Source organism: Protopterus annectens, chromosome 8.part0, assembly GCF_019279795.1.
Source record: "Protopterus annectens isolate FY-2018-M chromosome 8.part0, PAN1.0, whole genome shotgun sequence".
Taxonomy (NCBI): domain Eukaryota; kingdom Metazoa; phylum Chordata; order Ceratodontiformes; family Protopteridae; genus Protopterus; species Protopterus annectens.
In genome coordinates, this window is record NC_056741.1 from 1,643,636,242 (window position 1) to 1,643,656,742 (window position 20,501).

The 20,501-nt window shown below is 39.2% G+C and overlaps 1 protein-coding gene across 1 annotated transcript in view; it reads left to right on the top strand.

Moving 5' to 3' along the window:
• The first annotated feature begins 6,911 nt into the window (after positions 1–6,911).
• The window catches only part of GLB1L2 (galactosidase beta 1 like 2), a 2,046,079-nt gene continuing 2,032,489 nt past the window's right edge, over positions 6,912–20,501 (top strand). The window contains exon 1 of the mRNA XM_044081172.1: positions 6,912–6,930. The gene's annotated coding sequence lies outside the window, so the exon portion shown is untranslated. The remainder of the gene's footprint in view (positions 6,931–20,501) is intronic.

Sequence of the window (20,501 nt, forward strand, 5' to 3'; positions counted from 1 at the left end):
CAATCAGTAGTGTAACTGTTGCCATATGAGTCAGAGCAGTGACTTGTGTAACTGTTACCGTACTGAGTCAGTGCAGTGACTGTTGTAACTGTTGCCATAGTGAGTCAGACCAGTGAATGGTGTAACTGTTGCCATATTGAGTCAGAGCAGTGACTAGTGTAACTGTTGCCATACCAGGTCAGAGCAGTGACTGGTGTAACTGCTGCTATATGAGTCAGAGCAGTGAGTGGTGTAACTGTTATCGTACTGAGTCAGTGCAGTGACTGTTGTAACAGTTGCCATAGTGAGTCAGACCATTGAATGGTTGTACTGAGTCAGAGCAGTGAATGGTGTAACTGTTACCATACTGAGTCAGAGGAGTGAATGGTGTAACTGTTGCCATACCAGGTCAGAGCAGTGACTGGTGTAACTGTTGACATATGAGTCAGAGCAGTGACTGGTGTAACTGTTGCCATACTGAGTCAGAGCAGTGACTGGTGTAACTGTTGCCATAGTGAGTAAGTCTAGTGAATGGTGTAACTATTGTACTGAGTCAGAGCAGTGAATGGTGTAAATGTTGCCAAACCGAGTCAGAGCAGTGAATGGTGTAACTGTTGCCATACCGAGTCAGAGCAGTGAATGGTGTAACTGTTGCCATACCGAGTCAGTACAGTGAATGGTGTAACTATTGCCATAGTGAGTCAGAGCAGTGAATGGTGTAACTGTTGCCATACCGAGTCAGAGCAGTGAATGGTGTAACTGTTGCCATACCGAGTCAGAGCAGTGAATGGTGTAACTATTGCCATACTTAGTCAAAGGAGTGAATGGTGTAACTGTTGCCATACCAGGTCAGAGCAGTGACTGGTGCAATTCTTGCCATACCGAGGCAGAGCAGTGACTGTTATAACTGTTGCCATAGTGAGTCAGAGCAGTGAATGGTGTAACTGTTGCCATAGTGAGTCAGAGAAGTGAATGGTTTAACTATTGCCATAGTGAGTCAGAGCAGTGTGCTGCATGTGACAGGTGTAAGAAATGCAATAAGATGGCACATTTTCCTTCTGTTAATAAAACAAATGAATAAAAAGCAGTAGTCACCAAGAATAAAATTAAGGAAAGTTCTCAGAAAGTAATTTTTCTGGGTTCATTGACTGCTGCGCTAAACTTTGAATCAGACTGGCAAGTCACACCTGATACATAGATCCCCAGTAAATTTTAAAATAGATACAAGAGCTGATGTTACTGTAATATTGTAATATACTTACAGAAGCATCTCAAGGTGTCCTCAAGTGTGTGAAGCATATACCAAAACTTGTAGGCCTGCAGGCAAACTGAAGTGTATAGGAAAATTCCTTGCAATAACTGAGTGAAAAGGGTATATGTATGAATCTTGGATCTATGTGCTAGATGGTCCATTTATGACTAATCTGCTCAGCAGAATTGGGGCATTGAAGTCTAGGATGCGGATGGTGCCAGAGTAAACAAGATGAAGCTGGATGTGTTCTAGAAGTTGGTCTGTTTAACTGCGAGTCAGTAAAAATAAAGTTAAAGACAAGTGTTGTCCATATAACTTAACCTCACCCGGAATGCTACAATTTTCAATACTTTCTAAAGTAATGGCAGAACTCAAACATATGCAAACACTTTGTGTGATAGAAAGTGTAAGTGAACCTACTGAACTGTGTCCACTTGTGGTACAGTTTATCAAAAAATGGAATGTGAGAATATGTGTTGATTTACAAAACCAAAATGATGCAGTCATAAGGGAAAGGTTCATTTTACCTACCCCTGAGGATACTGCACCTAAGCTGGTTGCTGCCTGAGAGTTCTCCACATTATATGCTTTGAGCAGATTCCCCTAAATGGACATAGTCAAAAGTGAACAAAATTTTTTACACTAACTGTACGGTTTTGTTTCAGTGGTGCAGTGGTAGCATTGTTGCCTCACAGCAAGAGGTTCTCCCATTCGATTCTTGGCTGGAGCGCTTTCTGTGTGGAGTCTGCATGTCCTCCCCGTGGTCGAGTGGCATTTGAAAGACATGCGTGAATGGGCGTGCCTTCATTGAAGGTTGGGTATCAGGCTGGCACCTTGGCACTGTAAAAATCAACTGCCAGTCATTTAGCGGACCGGCGTTCCACTGTGGCGACCCCTGGGAAAAGCTGAAAAAAGAACAACAACTGTATGATTTTGTTTCAAAAGTCAGGCTTTGGTATAAGTTTAGTACCAGAAACATTCCAACATGGAATAAGCAACCTATTGTTAGGTCAGGAGGAAGTTGTTATCATGAATTATGTGCTGGTGTTTAGTCCTGTTAAACAGACATATGACAGAAGATTGAAGGCAGTGTTTTAAACTATTGAAAACTAAGGTTCTTAGCACCTTAGTAACTAATAAAGCTACAGAGAGAAATGCAGTTTTGGTAAGCCCAAAATCCAACACTTTGGCTTTGGTCACAACATAAGTGTTACTAGAATCACACCAGAATCAAGAAAATTTAATGTCACAGCAGAGATAAAAGGTGCAGCTTGTGAAAGTGAGATATGTTATGTCATAAGCATGGCAAATGTCTTGGGCATGTTTGTACAGGATCTGCCCATGGTGCTAAGTCCACTGACAGAATTACTGAAGAAATGTATCCTAGTGATAGGAGAATGCTGAAGCCCAAGCCTTAAAGAAAGTGAAACAAATACTGATGTCTGCTTCACTGCTTATCTGCTATGACCTAGTGAAATCAATAGTCATGAGTGCTGATTCTTGCAGTTATTGTCTAGTCCTTATTTTATGCCAGATGAATGAACAAGTCTAGGTACTTATAACCTTTTGCTCCAGAATGCTAACTGATGCAAAGGGGGCTGCAGACAGAAAAGGACTATGTTGTAGGTATGTGGGCTAATGAGAAATGGGGTTAGAGAGCTTTCACCTCCAGACTGATCACAGACCTCTAGTTCCAGTGATTAATTCCTGTGATTTGAACTCCAGACTGACCACAGACCTCTAGTTCCAGTGATTAATTCCTGTGATTTGAACTCCAGACTGACCACAGACCTCTAGTTCCAGTGATTAATTCCTGTGATTTGAACTCCAGACTGACCACAGACCTCTAGTTCCAGTGATTAATTCCTGTGATTTGAACTCCAGACTGATCACAGACCTCTAGTTCCAGTCATTAATTCCTGTGATTTGAACTCCAGACTGACCACAGACCTCTAGTTCCAATGATTAATTCCTGTGATTTGAACTCCAGACTGACCACAGACCTCTAGTTCCAGTGATCAATTCCTGTGATTTGAACTCCAGACTGACCACAGACCTCTAGTTCCAGTGATTAATTCCTGTGATTTGAACTGCAGACTGACCACAGACCTCTAGTTCCAGTGATTAATTCCTGTGATTTGAACTGCAGACTGACCACAGACCTCTAGTTCCAGTGATTAATTCCTGTGATTGGAACTCCAGACTGACCACAGACCTCTAGTTCCAGGGACTAATTTCTGTGATTTGAACAAAATACTATCACAATGTCAAAAGTTGAGACTCAGATATATTAATGCTAGAGCAACCCGTGAATCTGGACTGTGGCCAACATGTCACCCAGAAACCCAATACCTGACCAGACATGATCTGATACTGAAGAAGACCTTGTAGCAGAGTGTCACAGTCAATGAACTAGCAACTATAACTAGTAACTACTAAATGGTCTGGCAGTCCAAAATAAGCTACCAGACATGACAGAGAGCTACAGGTGGTCATTAAATAGGAAGGAGCGGATGGCTTAACTGCTAGGCACAGACAAAATATCCCATGCAAAATACTTTACTGTTGGAGTATAATTGTCAGAACATGATGACTTGCTACTTTACCAAGACAGATTTTTTTGTACTCCCTTGACAATGTGTGAAAGTGCTTAAACAAATATATGAATGACATCAAGGCCAAACTAAATGACAGTATAGAGCCAAAATGTCATTATGGTGGTCCAGCATAAACATGGACATTGCAAAGCTTGTTCCAGTTTTGCATCATACATAAACCATCCCAGAGGAAGGAACTATTACTACCAACTCCTTTGCACAATGTCTAAGGCAGAAAACAGCTGCAGATCTATGTGATTTCAAAGGAAAGAGCTACCTTGTGGTATTGTACAAAATACAGAAATACCGCACACACAAACCACAACTAGAAAACAAATTATTGCTAAGTTCAAGACAATGTTTAGCAGATAGGTTTGTGGGTACTTAACAGGCTGTTGATCTGTGAGGATCTTCGGCCTAACCATATATTTCCATGGGAATTATTTGACTCATGTTTTTGTTTGAGTAACCCAGAGACAGGCAGAGCAAATATATGCTGGGATATTTACTTGTTACCACTAGATATGGCATGCCAATCAAAGTAAACACAGACAGTGGTACAAAGTTTGTTTCTAGAACGTCCCAGAATTTGCTGAAGATTATATTATTATATATAATATGTTGAGTCCTCGCTATCCAGAGTCCAATGCAGCTGCTGAAGGTGTAGTTCAAACTGCTAAAAAAGATTTGTCAATCTAATCCTCATAAAGCTCTTACGTCTTACTGTGCTACACCAGTCAGTGTTGTGGGATAAACCCTGCACAGCTGATGCTTAATATACAAATCATGACTAATATAACTGTGCTGGTAACTATCCCTTTTGACTTTGTCAAGAAAAATGACCAAAAACCAAAAGAAATTATTCTATGACAAACGGAACTGCACCCAAACTCTACCTATCCTTCGACCAGACCAACCAGTGTATCTAAAGCTGGAAGAGGAGGAAAAAATGAAGAAAAACTGGCATATAATATAAAATATGGATAAAACACTATCATATAAGGTATAAAAGGATGAAGGTGCATTTAGGAGATGTAACTGAAAGCACATCCATCTCATTCCTAAGTTGCCTCAACAACAAAGTCACATATCAAAGATCCATTACAAGGCAGTCAAACCAAAGGTGATGAAGTCTTTAGCTATCTGAAATATATTGATTCTGCTAAATATATTGCCATAATCAAATATCTAAGGTAAAGGTGGATGTGCCAAATTCCATACAAGTCATGCGTCTACCCAGGGTGCCCTAAATCCTAATGTAAGTGTTCCAAATGCTACCCTGACTGGTTCACCCTAAGACATAAGGAAACATCCAGCAAGTCTCAAACACTCTTTCTTGCACAGGTTATGTTCCAGTCTGAGTAAACAGTCCTGGCTGTAATGTTCATCTGCCAGAATGATACAGAAAGTGCGCCTGCATTCCTGGGCAGAAAAGTGACTGATTCCTTTTACTTTAATATTTAATATTTACATGGTAAAGTAAAGCCTTCATTATATGGAAAAAAAACACAGAACTACTTCAAAAGCTGCCGTTTATATGTGCTAGTTAAAATGTGTGCAAAGTTTGAAATTATTTTCTAAAGTTGCTTCATTGCATTCAAGATTGTATGTCCATAAGACCATCGTGAGACAGGTTAGTTTTACCCTACTGATGATGTGTTTGCGTGATAGTAATCCTGCTCAGTACGAGGAACCACAAGTTCAGACATTTGGTGTATGTGCTTGGCTGAGGAGCCAATGGTGCAAAGCTATCATCTGTGGGATTATGACTGAACGCCTCAAAATCAGAATTCTGCCTAAACATAATGGTACCATAATGCCGTGGATCTCCGGTTGGCCAGGGATAGCCATCTGCAAGGTCAGCGAGATGGAAGGGGGCCGCCTCTCTCAAGCAGTGCACCGCATGTTTGTGGGGAACCGGGTGTGCTAAATCCTACTCTACACAGGTTTTTAGAGAGGTCTGTTTTCTCTCTCATTGGGGAGTGGGATGACAGCAGTTTTATGTACAGTTTTCTAATATATGCTAATATATGAGTACAGGTATATTTTATATATGTATACACACACACACATATACACATACATTCAAAAATGCTAGTACCTTTAAGATTGCTGAGCACCATAATGTATACATCCTTTCAGTCAGAGGAGAAGATGAAGCTGTGATGGTAGTAATATTCTAAGTCTGCTGCCATTTATGTGGAATTAAAGTTGCATTATAAATTTTCAGTCTCATTTCTTGTGCAATTATACCTCAGGCTGATGGTGTGACTGTTATCTAGTCGGATGTCCCCTGGGCATTTCCCATTTAATGTACAGATGTCATGATCCATTGAGGGTTGGCACCAGGGCATGCTGGAAAGATTAATATCTCAAATCTTGCCTGGGAATGTTAGGAGATCCCACAAGATGAGTTGGAAAATGTGGTCCACTCTATTCAACTTTCTACCAGAAGCTTTTCCTGGACAAATAGCTTAAGAAAAGTGGTGTATGATATTGAGTATATTGTTGGAGTAATAAGGTGAACAAGCCAATAAACACTGCTCCGAGGAGTCAGACTATAAGCTTCATGCAGCACTAACTAAAAAATTAGCATTTAAGCTTTATGTAACACTGAATTCAAAATGCTGCTTTCTGGTAAATACCCTTTTAAATGATTATGTTTTGAAAGTCATCTCATTTATAAGAATCTGCCATCAAGAATTTTCTGATATTTTTAAAGATGTTTAGTTTATGAAAGGTATCATAAGTACTACAGTTTGTCAGAAAAAAGTGGTAATAACATCACTATACAAGGAAAAGCTCTGTGCAGCCAGCAATATTGTGCTAACTACAGATATGTTCCTGGGAACCCACTGCTTAGTTATTTCCTAAGTCTGTAAGCATTAGAGTTCTTTGCCTCATGCAGAAAATGGCTCATATGGCCCTAGAGCTGTTCTTCCAAAGAAAGCGTAGCAGGTTTGCCTCATTGCCACAAATCAGTCTCATTGGGTGGGGTTATGCTACATTACATCTCAATGGGATTTTTTTCTCAGGATTGTGCTGTGTTTCTGAGAGAAATAAGGTTAAAACCAAGAATATGCTCTTTGTTCTGTTGTGAAGGTAAGATATTTTTAGGAATGAAAGCAATGTACTGCAGTTTTAGAATACTTATTAATGAGTTATTTCATTGTTTATTAGTTAATTTCTCCAAGAGAGAACTGTTAGCAGATTTGCAAAGGAATTTGTGGTTTCCTCACAATAAATATCTTGTGTGTAAAGTCTGGATTGTTAGCATTTGATGCCTCCTTAGCAGTGTCATTGGTAAAAAAGGTAATACATTTGCTTTTGTAACAGAAGGCTGTGGATTCTATTCCCTCATCAGGTAGAAGGATTGCTGATGCTGCGGTGCAGAATAAAGGGACGTGGGGGGGGGGTGCTATTGCTACTACTACACTCCTAGGTGTGTTGTCTTTTGGATGGAGCCTCATTTTAACACTTCATCTGCCTGAGTTGGGGGGGGTGCTATTGCTACTACTATTACTACACTCCTAGGTGTGTTGTCTTTTGGATGGAGCCTCATTTTAACACTTCATCTGCCTGAGTTGGGGGGGGGTGCTATTGCTACTACTACTACTACACTCCTAGGTGTGTTGTCTTTTGGATGAAGTGTTAAAATGAGGCTCCATCTTCCTGAGTTGGTGATTTTTCTGGTGGATGGAAAAGATCCTATGGTACTTTTCAAAATAGTAATGGAAGTTCCCCAATGCCCTGGCCAAAGTTCCTCTAGTAGTAAAAATACCATCTTGGGTCTGCCCTGAAAAGAGGCTACTTGCCTAGTGGTCAAAAAAGGATAAATAAATAATCTGCCTTCTCATTTTACTTCTACTTTCTCCAATAGCTACTGTGTTTTCATGCCTGTCTAGCTGTTCCTTTAAGTCTTATAAGGAATTTTGATCTTTAAACTGTTCAGATTCTATGTAAGATGTTTCTAAAATATTCTGTCCTTGGTTTCTATCATTCAGTGAAATTGGTTACCTATACACTCAAAACATTGTATTTCTTGTTGAAAGCTTTTTTTCACTATAATGTAAAAGAAATTATGTATTTATTATATCTTTGAATTGTTTTAATTCCCCCCTCCATGAACTTGTCAAAGCTGGGATCAAATGTCAAAAATGTTTCCATATTTTGATTACTTGCATACAAGTCCCACCCCGATATCCTCCACTGCTAGCTGGTTTACTTGCTTATCTCATTTGTTAATTTTTTAAATCCACTAGGCACACATTCCTCGGTTCAAGGTTAACCTAGAATCAATTTCTGGTTAAGTGACTGAAAATTTACTATGACTATATATCCCTTCTAATGTTTGTCTCACCAAGTAAAGGTATATCCAAAGATCTTTTGTCTTATTTTCAGATTGTCTGTCTGTTCTCTCTGCTTATAACATGTTGTCAGAAAAGACCCATATTGGTTTCCATGCTAGATGGGTAAATGGTGAAATTTTACTTGAGTCTGCAAGATGGGTAAATGGTGAAATTTTTACTTGAGTCTGCAAATTCCTACCTCATCATCTATTGAGTGTCATGTTGTCAGTTAGGACCAAAAGGACTTTGCATATCATTGTATCCAATGAGTACCACATTAGAAGTGCAGCACTGTAAGAATATAAATCCAGGCATCTGGTATGGGGATAGAACCCACAATTTCTGACGTTTCTTGCATGAAAGGTTAGTGGGCAACCTGTTGAAGTACTGACTAATACTAGTATAATTTTTTCACCTTTACAGTTTTAGGAGACTAAATTCTTCTGAATGTTTTGTATTACAGTATTTTAGTATCACTGTGTAAAATGATATTTTAACCCCCCCCCCCCAATATGCCCTGTGGCTTATTTACAAGTAGTTTTCTGCTATTGCGTAGTCTCTCCTCCACCTGCCATGTACATGCACAATAAGGGTACAACATTTTTTGTATTCACCAAGCTGAAGGCATTGTCCTTATAAATTTTGCAGTGCAGGATTTCTTTCACAGCCCCTTATTTTAACATTTGTGTGCCCCCCCCCCCAACAGACTAATAGTTACATTTAATGCAAGTTACTTTTAGGGTTGCCAAATGTTGCTAAGTTTACAGGATATTTCCTATTTGGACAGGTCTGTCCTGTGGGGGGATATGAAAAGGCATATGTCCTGCAATTTAAGGCAAACAGCATATTCTAAAATTTGTCTCTCTCTTTTTTTTTTTTTTTTTTAATTAAATCTGGAACAGCTTAATATGATATGAAACAACTAAATACTATATTACTGAATGTTTAGTTTGGTTTCAAAGGAATCCTCCTCTTTTTGCATTGTTTTGTGGTATGGTTTGGCTTAAGGAATCTTGCATTTCCATTAAAAATGTCCACTTTAGGATTACCACCTTTTCAGATGTTGACTCGCATTTAAGGAGAAGCTTTGATGCTACTGTGAATTATTACTTGTCACAATGTTATTTGGTTAACATGTTTTTATTTTTAACAGAAGCCTTATGCCATTATTTTTGCTCACTGAGGGCTTTTGAATATCTGTTCACATGTGTGTGTGTGTGTGTGTGTGTGTGTGTGTGTGTGTGTGTGTGTATGTATATATATATATATATATATATATATATATATATATATATATATATATATAGTTGCTTATAGGTGGTAGTCACAGCAAACGTTTAACATAAGCTTTCAGAGTCAATTGTTTTATGCAGGCTTTCGGTGGTCTTAGTTGGCATAAAGTGTACCTGCTTTATGGTTATTAGTGTTCTGCTTCTGACTATTAGTATTGTTTGTGTTAAGTACATTGGTATACTTTGGAATAGGTACTTCATAACTTAGCTAGTAATTTGAATGTTCATAGCTCCCCCACCACAACCACCTGGTGGCTCTGTTTTCTCCTTCTGCTGGATTGGCAGCATTTTATATAACCAACTGACGGAGGTAATCCTCTGCTTCCTGCTTCTGTAACTGTCTTCCTCCTGCATTATTTGCTGAAAACTCACCATGTTGTAGCGCGTGTTTATTTTTCCTTTCCTGTTTGGATAAATATGTTTCTTGACAGGACAGTGCCTTCCTGCTTTCCTTCTACCAGACCTTTTTTGCCTTTGTCCCTTGAATACTTTGGCTAAAGTTTGTGTTTGTGGCCTCTTCAAGGGTGATCGTGTACTAAGTATAAGCTGAGGATAAGAGCAGAAAGCTCATGGTGACATTTGATGAAGTATGCGTTCTCTGAATCCTGCTCGATTGTTGTGTTGCAAGCAATCTACCCCCCCCTTAAGAATATTACAAGATGTCCTAAAATGCCACAATAAATAGAGGGGTTGCAAGACATCACTCCACCATCTCCTTCAGAAGAGGAGGATCCCACCTTAATGTAGTAAAACTCTTAACAACTGGAAATATTAAGTAAGACTTGGATCCTATGTTAATTCTATGCGCTAGTCGTGTAGTGGTTTTGTGGGCCATTTATTTATCTATTTATGACCATGTGTGTTAACAGATACAGTGAGTGACCTGAGCATCCCCAGTTTAGCCATGATACAGGTATGCAACAGAAAATGACACCTGTACTGCTTAATCTTGAGGAATCCAGTTTATGGAACAAAAGAGTAGAATAAATACAGCCTAGAGCAACAGTAATAAACTATTTTTATTTAGCTGGGTTAGCCATACTTTGCAGAGCCAGTTTTCAGAGGAGATTTAAGAATCAAAACAACACTCAAATGTAAATTGATATAGTGTACAATGATACGAGATATTGTAACGACTACCCAGTCAACTAAGAATAAATAAATAATGAACAATAAAATAAAGATTTATAACATTCCATGGAGAGTTAATATATTACATACAACATATAAGGAAAACTATTAATCCTCAATCTCATTATCTCTCTGTCCTTTCCTAATGTGTACATGTATGTGTAATATATAAAATGTGTGTGCGTGTGTGTGTGTGTGTGTGTGTGTGTCTGTACTTATTCCAGTCCCGGTACAAGAATAAGCATTTGGGTGCCCCAGTGCTTTATAGCTGTTTTAGAGATGTGTATGGGAGAAACTAAGACTAACGTTTAGAGTGTCAGGGTATTAATGTGAACTGCACAAGTCTGAGACTACCCCTAATGACTGTCTGAATGGAGGCTGCTCCTGGATAGCCTTCACCCTGTTGACAGGGAACAAATATGTCAGTTGTTGGGATGCAGTTAATGATCAACAGACAATGGAGAGGCAAAAAAAATAAATTTGTTTCACTAGGCCAAGTACATTGTGGACTTGTAAAACACTTTGAAGGGAGGATAACAAAAAATACTTGTAAGTGGCCCTGTTTCTCAGTTGTTTTTTTCAGGGATTTTTTCAAGTGATTAGATAAAACCATCTTATCAATAGGAAGGGCAAACCAGACACTGGTAGCTAAAGTAAAAATACATTGTTTTTTTGCTGGTGTATGTTCTAAACTTATTAAAGATAAAGGTATTGTAGGGGTACTTCACTATACCACGTCCCCTAATATCCACAGCATAGGCCATGGTATTTATTAGTATGCAATGCAGTGAACATCATCAGCTGTCTTCTATGGGGAATTAAACCTGAAGAATGTTTGAAATATTATCTGTGTTTCCCATTATAAAACTAACATTGCACTAAAATTAGTAGGTCAACCTATAGAAGATACCTAACAAGGGAATTTTTTTATGCTGTTTTCCCATGTGCCTACCAGGCATCAATCTCTGTACTTTGGACTCTAACTTCTTTGTTCCTTCATAATGGGCAATGCCAACATGAGGGCAAGAGCCATGTGGAAAGTCTGTCATGCAGGCACCCATGAGGGTGCTTTGTACCCTTGTTGGCTTTCTGTCAATGAGGATGTTTGCTTTGGCCTTATCCATATTCTTTGGTGACCGATACTGAGTACTTGAATCACTGCAACAATATTGTATGTCCTCGCCTTATGTATACAAAAGCTCCCACACATATGCCTTTGAAGGCTCACCCCTCCCCCCAGCTTGGGATTGCTACCCCCTTGTAATTGAGCACTGATGTCAAGCAAACATCTGTGGAAGCCGTAGGACTGAGAATCACCATTCCTCCCCACATTGGTAAGTCAGTATAAACTGCTCATTCTCACACTTCATTCCCAGCTGTTGAAGTACTTCAAGCCACTTGCTTGACCACTGATATTGCATTCCCCAGAGAAGAACAAAAACCTAGTGGATAATATCTTTGTGCACATCTGGTAATTCGATGCAATGGCAGTAATTACTTTGATTTACTGGCACAGTCACATTCTTATTGTTGGTATTGTACTGTAATTCTTTTTATCTAGCTACACTTTTTATCCCTCATTATTTTCTTAGTGTTTTTTTTTAATTATTACTTTATTGCCTGTTTTCTTCCATCACAGATAATTGTTTCCTTCCTCCTGTGATTCTTTATAAATTTATAAATCTATTATAGATTATAAATCTTTGTCTTTACTTCTCCAACTTTTAATTATAATAATGCCTATTTGTTAACCAGGTAGGCAACCGGACACACAATCCCTTTTCAGGGGTGAACCAGGAGCAACTTTTAGTTAAGTCACTTGCTCAAGGTCACATGGTAGGCAAATAATGGCTGAGGGAATCGAACCCTGTACCACAGGAACTACAGCTCACAACCTTCACCTCTGCACCATCTTCTAGATTCTAGACTCTCATTACTCTTACTCTTGTGTCCTATCTCTCCCACCTTTCTGTATTGCTACAACTTTGATTCACCTGCCTCCTATTACCCTATAGTACTTTTGTCCCATTATCTCCTCTATTTCATATGCCCCTGCCAAATGCACTGGCAGCTCTGGTAGTGCATTTCAGATACCAGGCTTCTGACTTCATTCAGTTCTTGACTTAGACATTCAGTTCCTGACCTGGAATGTGAAAGGCCATATCAAAAGATTACATTTGTTTATTGGATAAGGATATAAATCCTCTGTAGCCAAGATTTCCACTGGGACCAAGTGAAGCTCTCTCATTTATGAATGAACCTATATGGCTGTGCCCAGTAATAGGCAGGATACATTATTTGAAGGACCTACTCTCACTGAGTCTTTGTATCCAGGGTCTATGCAGCCTAAGTGTTTTCCTACTCCTGTATGTTCTTAGAGGTGGCTGTTGTGCTACTGGAAGTGTTTGCAGATGGAATATTTTTGTTGATCCTGCTTATGCTTATAGGTTGACTGTTGGGTATCAGTAGTGCCCATATGCAGTTTGAGTGTCTTTTAATCCTGTACATTCTCCAAGAGTGACTGATCCGATGCTGTGTGTTTGTATGAATGGCCAGAGTGTCATGTACATGCTTCTAGGGGGACATACCTTTCAACTCTCCAGATTTTGGGGATATATCTATATATATATATATATATATATATATTTGTGTTATATTCGGCATGTAATTTGTGGTTTTCTGGCAAATCATTGAGGACTGAAGTGACTAAATAATGATATTTGAGTTTCAGCCTTGATATCCTTCAGAAAAATGCATACTGTATATTATTTCAGCAACGTTCTATGTTAATAAAAGCAACATTTAAAAGTTTTCTGATTTTTTTTGCCTTTGTCCAGATTTCTTGTGCTTAGAGGTTGAAAGGTATGAGGAGGACTGAACATGTTATGTAGCCTGAGTGTTTTTATTAATTTTGTATGTGCTGATAGGTTGACATTTGTGTATTAGGAGTGCCTTTATATAGCCTGACTGATCTGTCACTTTGTATATGTTTGTATGCAGCCTGACTGATCTGTTACTTTGTATATGTCTGTATGCAGCCTAAGTGCACTGTATGTGGTCCTAGGGGGGCTGATCTGTCATTGAGTTGTTGTTTTGTGTCTTTCAGCTTTTCCCGCTTAGGGGCCGCCACAGCGGAACTCCAATCCGCTAATGATTGGCAGTAGATTTTTACATGCCGAGTTGCCAGCCCTAACGCACAACCTTCAATGAAGGTACGCCCATTCACGCATGTCTTCACACAGAAGACGCTTTAGCTGAGAATCGAACAGGACAAAGTCTTACTGAGAATCGAACAGGACAAAGTCTTACTATGAGGCAACAATGCTACCGCAGCACCACCACCACAGTGATCTATCATTGAGTATGTCTATTAACTCTGTATGTTCTCACAGTTTGACATTGTTACTTTGAGTGCTTTTATTAATACTGCAAGTTGTTTTATAGCATCATTGTGTGCGTTTGCGTGGCTGAATGCTTGTATGTGATCTGTGTGTTTTGAACCTGAATATAATCCATAGGATGAGTGTTCTACTACAGGGAATACTTGCATGTAGCCTGAACTCTTTCTGCAGCATGAGAGCATCCTTATGTTTGCATCCCCTGTAAGGGCTCTGTGCAGAGGTTTTTCCTTTTGGGAATAAATATTTGAGAAAGTAAAAACGATCCAAGGGAAAGGAGTTTGACTTTGCTTCTCAAGCTTCCTCTCCATGGAATGGAGAATCTGAATCTAGGGAAAGTTTATTCAGATTACCTTCCGAATTATCTTTTTATGATACTTTTACCAGAATGAAGGAATTTATTTCAGTGGGAACAAAAAGAATTACCAAAATCTCAACATATATATGAGTTGCTTCCTGTAGATTTCCTCAGCCTGTATTCCTTCCTCCTGTGTTGCCAGCTTGCAGTTTCTTGTTACAGATGGTTGATTGATTGATTATGAAGAAATTTCTGATAAGTTGTATAAAAGTGGCTGAGTCCTATATTTTTTTCTAACCCCAGGACAGATTCTGCAGTAATTTCTCTGTCAATGACCACTTCTGCCAAGCTTCTTTCAGCACTTCGACCTATCTTTTCTGACAGCTAGAGAAAAGCCTTTTTGAAGGTTTGGAAATAATTTTTTATTCTTCCACCTTGGCCTTCAGGATAGTACATTGTCAGACTACCATGTAAATTTCGTATGGCTTCTTTTGTCAGTATGAGGAAATCAATTACTGATCTCTCGTCTTCAGAAGCTAAAGCATCTCTGAAATCTGTAGTGTATTCTTGTGCCTTGGATAATTAGACAGTCTCTTTAAAACTAGCATATGACACCGGACATTCTCAACAAGGTACAGGCAAATGCAATTTCTTCTTTGAATATCCTTGCCACTGCTTTTTGAAAGGACGATCTAGGAAAACAGACTAACCATATGTTATCTTGGGTATCTTCCTGTCTCTGCCCTGGCAGTCCTGTAAAACTATCCTAGAGTTTAGGTCTTTGCTTTTATGTGGAGCACCAGATAACTTCAAACACTTTAATGAGAATCAGCCTAAAAGGTTACAACTGGCAGTAGGATTCCCTTCCAAGGAGATTCCCCCACAACTTCTTGGTCCTTTCTTGGTCCTTCTTATTCTAGATTAGATGCTATCTCAGAGGGTTATAGAACCTGTTTCCCAACATCAGAGAGAGGATTTTATGCAAAAGTCTTTCTGGTGCTAAAGCAAGAAAGAATAAATAGAAGAAACCTGGAGACCTACACTAGCTCTTTCTTTTCTAAACCTTCACACCAAAGTTCAAAATTCTCTATCTCTCTCTGTCTCTGCTGTCTGTCACCCCACATCCCACCTCAAGTTTTCTAGTAACTTTGGATTTAAAAGATCCTTACCATCACATTCTTATCAAGGATTTCAGATATTTGGGTTTTTCTGTATCTGGTTTTCATTTTCAGTTTTATGTCTTGCCCTTTGTAAACCATGTTGAAGCTGAAGATAAAACAAAGTGTCTGGCTCTTGTAATAGCCCCTTGTACATACCTGACAGCTGTTCAGATTTTCACAGAATGCTCAGGTTTTTGCCTCCTCATTTTGGTCTGACCCTCACAAATGTGTGGTTTTCTGGCAAATCACTGAGAACTGAAGTCACTAAACAATGACATACATTTGAGCTTTAGATGTATCAAAGTCAGAAACTGCACTCTAACACAAAAATACCGCTGTTCTACCAACTAAGTTTATAAGAGCAATATTTAAAATGTCTGTATTTTTGAGCCAAATGGTAAGAAGTTGAGAGATATGCCATTGCAGGCTGCAAGGCCTACAGATATCCTTATATTTATATGATTGCCAGAGTTTTTTTTTTTTTCAAGATTCTTGAAAGCCTGTGAAGGAATCTCCTCTTGCTTTGGTAATAAATAATTTTTTCAGCCTGGGTGAGCAAACAGAAATATTGTCTGTGACTCAGTCCATCCTACAGGGTAGTGTTTCTGGGATGTCTTCTAGATACAATGTTCATGATGGATCTTGTCTGGAGGAATAGTATGAAATGTTACAAGAAGTAATTTCTGATATTTTCCAACCAGACTCTGGAAGCTGCCAGGGAGTATCTCAAAATTCTAGGTTACATGGCCTCTACTATTCCGATTCCTTTGGCCAGGCATAACTTGAAGAAGATTCAGTGGCTTGTCAAATCAGTTTGCACTCTGCACTGGCACCCTCTTGTTCCCAATTCCAGTGCTGGCATCTGAAATGGATGAGTCAGTTGTCTCTTAACCTAGGTCTTCCATTTTTGTTTTTTTTTTCCTTCCTTCCAGTCCCTACTCTGTCTATAACCATAGATGCACCAGACCTTGCTTGGGGAGCTGTGTCCTAGGGAGAGAAAGTGCAAGGCCTCTGGAACACACAAGACAACAAATGTCAAAGAAATAATATCTCTAATAAATGCTCTCAAATTTCTGAGCTATCTTTAAACTCCAGGCCTGCTAGTAATTCCAGTCAATGTCACAGTGATGTGGTATATGAACAAATGGGGAGACTGGTCCTACCCACTTTGCAGACTAACTATAGTATTCTGAAATCAAGTGACTTAGTTCAATCTGTCCCTTCAGGCTACCTACATTTCGTCAAAGCATTGTTGTACACAAGCTAAGCAAGACCAGGACAAACCTTCATAAAGGGAAATGTAACAAGAGCTCCTCAGGTAGAGCTGTTTACCTCCAGCCACCACAGACTGCAAGGAGTTCTGGAGGAGAACTTTAACTATCAGGCCTGGAAGATGGATGTCTTTTTATTCTCTTGTTAATGAATGTTTGAGTATTTTTACCATTTCCTCATAATCGGGGTTCTTCTAAAGATATAAAAGAGCTCCCCAAAGACAATTGTGGTAGCTGTCTTTTGCCCCCCCCCCTTTTTTTTTCAAAAAAATAAAATAAAATGGCCAAGAGCAATTAACACCAGCTTCTTCACATAGAACAGGGGTTGTTTGATAGAGTCCAGCCTTTAACTTCTTTGACTGGCTCATGGCTCAAATACATTTTATTGATTTGCAATCCTTTATTGACCTCATACCTTAATATATGTACAGTGCAGCCCTCCTGCACTGTGCACCAAAAATCTTTTTCACCAGCTTACTTTACAACACTTTTTTTCCAGAAGAGAATCTATACAAAACTAATGGTCCTCTCCAGAGGAGCCCTAAGTAAGCTAAGTGGTATCTTTTACATCATAAACCCTTTTGGCCTTTTACAGATCATGACTGGATCCTTCTGCATGATTTATTCCCAGTATCTGTGTTCTATAATTTCAATCTCCTGTCTGCTAGGCTCTTTTGTTTGTTTGACAGCTCCCACTCCTATGATGCACTCTGATTTCATCATTACCCTGTTTAAAATCCCCTGCTTCCTTATACTTCTAATCAGGTCTTATAGTGAATCTCTCTCATACCACTCTCTGTCTCTTCCCTTGCTTACTTTGCCCCTATATTAATCTAATTTGCATTGTCATAAAATGTTTTTTCAGGTCCAACACCCTAGGCCTCCTTGCTCAATCTGCAAAACCAGCCTGTCCCAGCCCCATCTCACCTTCTTATTATTCCAGAAAAAATAGTTTTGTCTTGCTTATTCTTGCCCACCTCCCCTAAATAGTTTTGTCTTGCTTATTCTTGCCCACCTCCCCTTCATCTGGCTTGACAAAATCCCTTTTAAGTCCTGTGTATAAAACTAAAGGAACACAAAATGTTTTCATAGCCTGTAGCTGGCTCTCTTGATCTATATAATTTTCCACTGCCTAATACATTTATTAATCTCTTGTTCAGTTTCCTCGCACATTTCTTTTGTGGCTTGGGCTACTTTCCACCTAATCCATATCTCTAGGTTTCTCATCCTCTTGTGGCTCCAACAAAACTAGTAGGATTGTACCAAATCAAAGGTCGGGCAATAATTTAAAAACAAAGCCTTTCTTTTCTACTCCTGGATCTTGTATCTTATATCATAGAATTTAAATACATTTTGGATACTTTTATTCTGAAGTGGTACAACGGGTATTAAAGAAGGCAAACCTGCTACAAGAAAATCATATTTGGGTAAATTCATAGGTGTATACTAGGCTAATGACCACTGGGGCCTTTAGAAAACTACAATTCAACCCAAATGGACTACACTAAGCTCCAGTCCAACCATCCCCAAAACCCTCGGCTTTTTTGGAACTCCATAAACTCATTCCTCAACCCAGGCTCCAAAAATAACACCTGTCCAGACCCAAGTAAATCTGACCTCAAATTAGCCTCACTATTCAACTCTTTCTTTATAGAGTCAATATCCGACCTAACGAAAACTTTTCCCAACAACGACCCATCTCTCCTACATTACACCTAAGTCCCCAAATAATTTTCCCCCCTATGTTTGAGCTTAAACCTGTCTCCACTAACTACATAAGACTTCTATCCAAACTTAAACCCTGCTCCAATGCACCTGACAACATCCCCTCTTCCTTTTTCTAGTCTGCTGCTGATGGTATAGCTCTCCCAATTAGTATCCTAATTAATAGATCCGTAAAGGAATCCTATGCCCCTAAACTCTGGTGTTCTGCCTTTATTCTTCCTCTCCACAAGGGAGGCAAAAACATTAACATTTCAAACTTCTACCCTATAGCTGTTCTCTCTCTATTCACCAACATCCTAGAAAATTGAATCCGCCTCCAACATATGCCTTTTCTGACTAAAAAACAACTTCTTACCCCTACCCAACATGGCTTCTGACCAGGGCATAGCACCATAACAGCTGTACTCTCATTCTTAGAAACTGTCAATCAAGCCCGAGATTCTGGGAACTTAATATCCACAGTGCTCCTAGATCTCCCTAAAACATTCAATACTGTTTCCCATAAGCACCTTATAAGTCACCTCTCAAAACTAAATCTCTCCCAAAACACTCTCCTGGTTCTCATGCTATCTGTCAGATAGATCTCAGGCTGTGAAATGGAAAAAAGGCACCTCACCTTTCTTACCCACCCCTACCAGTACCAAAGGGGTCCATCCTCGGATAAATGCTGTTTTTAATATTGTTACCAATAACTTTCACTCTGCTATTCCGAATGACAAAGTCATCCAATAAGCAGATGACTCTACACTTGTCTGCTCTAACTCTAACCTCCCTGAACTCCTATCTAAAACTCAGACTGCCTTCTCAACTACTGAGATCTGGATGCGCCAAAATCACTTTTCTCTCAATGCTAACAAATCTAAAATACTATTCACACCCTCAAAATCTTTCGCTTTTGATAAAAATTCCTTCCAAGTCCTTAGCCAAAGCAACTCTCCAACTGAAGTTGTTCCTTTGCCAGGTGTAACTATAGATGAACACCTCCAAGTTCGACATCCATATTCAGCAAAATATAAAGAAAACCTACCAAAAACTAGGTATGCTATACAGGAACAGCCACTTCCTCTCTACTTCTACCAGGCATACTCTGGCCCCCTCTTACATCCTTCCCTCCCTTCTGTATGCCACCCCGCTACTAACTAGCCTATCCTCTTCCATCACTTCCAAATTTGAAAGCTGTGATGATAAAATTTCTAAATTTGCCACCAAAGCCAAACATTCCACTCATCAATGTGTTACCTCCAATCCCTCAACTGGTTAGAATTCACAAATTACCTTGACTTCCTCCAGCTCACTACAGCACATAGACTAAGATTTAATCCAATCAAATGCCCCACTCTAACATCCTTCCCCCATACACCCCAAATAGAACTCTCAGATCTGAACACCAAAACTTAATTACTGTCCACAAACTTAAACGTCCTGCTGGACAACTTCTCCTCTCCTTCTCCTTGGGTAAGAAATGTCTCTCCTTTCCACACTAAGGACAATGTCAAACACAAACCACTTCAAAACTCTTACACCTGCCCTCTCCTCCAAGTAGAAATGTAACTGCATTCTCCCTGCCTAGAACGTAACAAAAGCCCCTGGGAGGGTATCCTCCTGAATTCCTAAACACCTTATAGCCTATAACCTTCTATAGCTAATTCCCATATGATCTCTCACACTCTGTAAATATTGTTAATAGTTTTTGACTTTTAACTGTGTGAATTTGTTAAAATGTATCTGCACAATATTTTTCCATTATGGGCAATATTGTTCACGCTTTGTATTTGATATGTATTTGTACTTGTACTTTACAGTAAAGATAAATCTGTTTCATGGAGCTTTTCTCCCTGGGCTTCCACTGAAAATGGACTCTCTGGTTCCAGTGGACTTCCCCAGTAATCAAACTGGAAATACATAAATGTGTGCCACAAGTTATTGTGCCTTACAAGTTATTTTAAGGGTGTATATTTATTAGGGCATGATATATATGGGTTCGTAGGTAAGACTGGAAATTTATTTTCTAGTTGGTGTCGGACCAAAAACCAGGACCTTGTTAAAGCT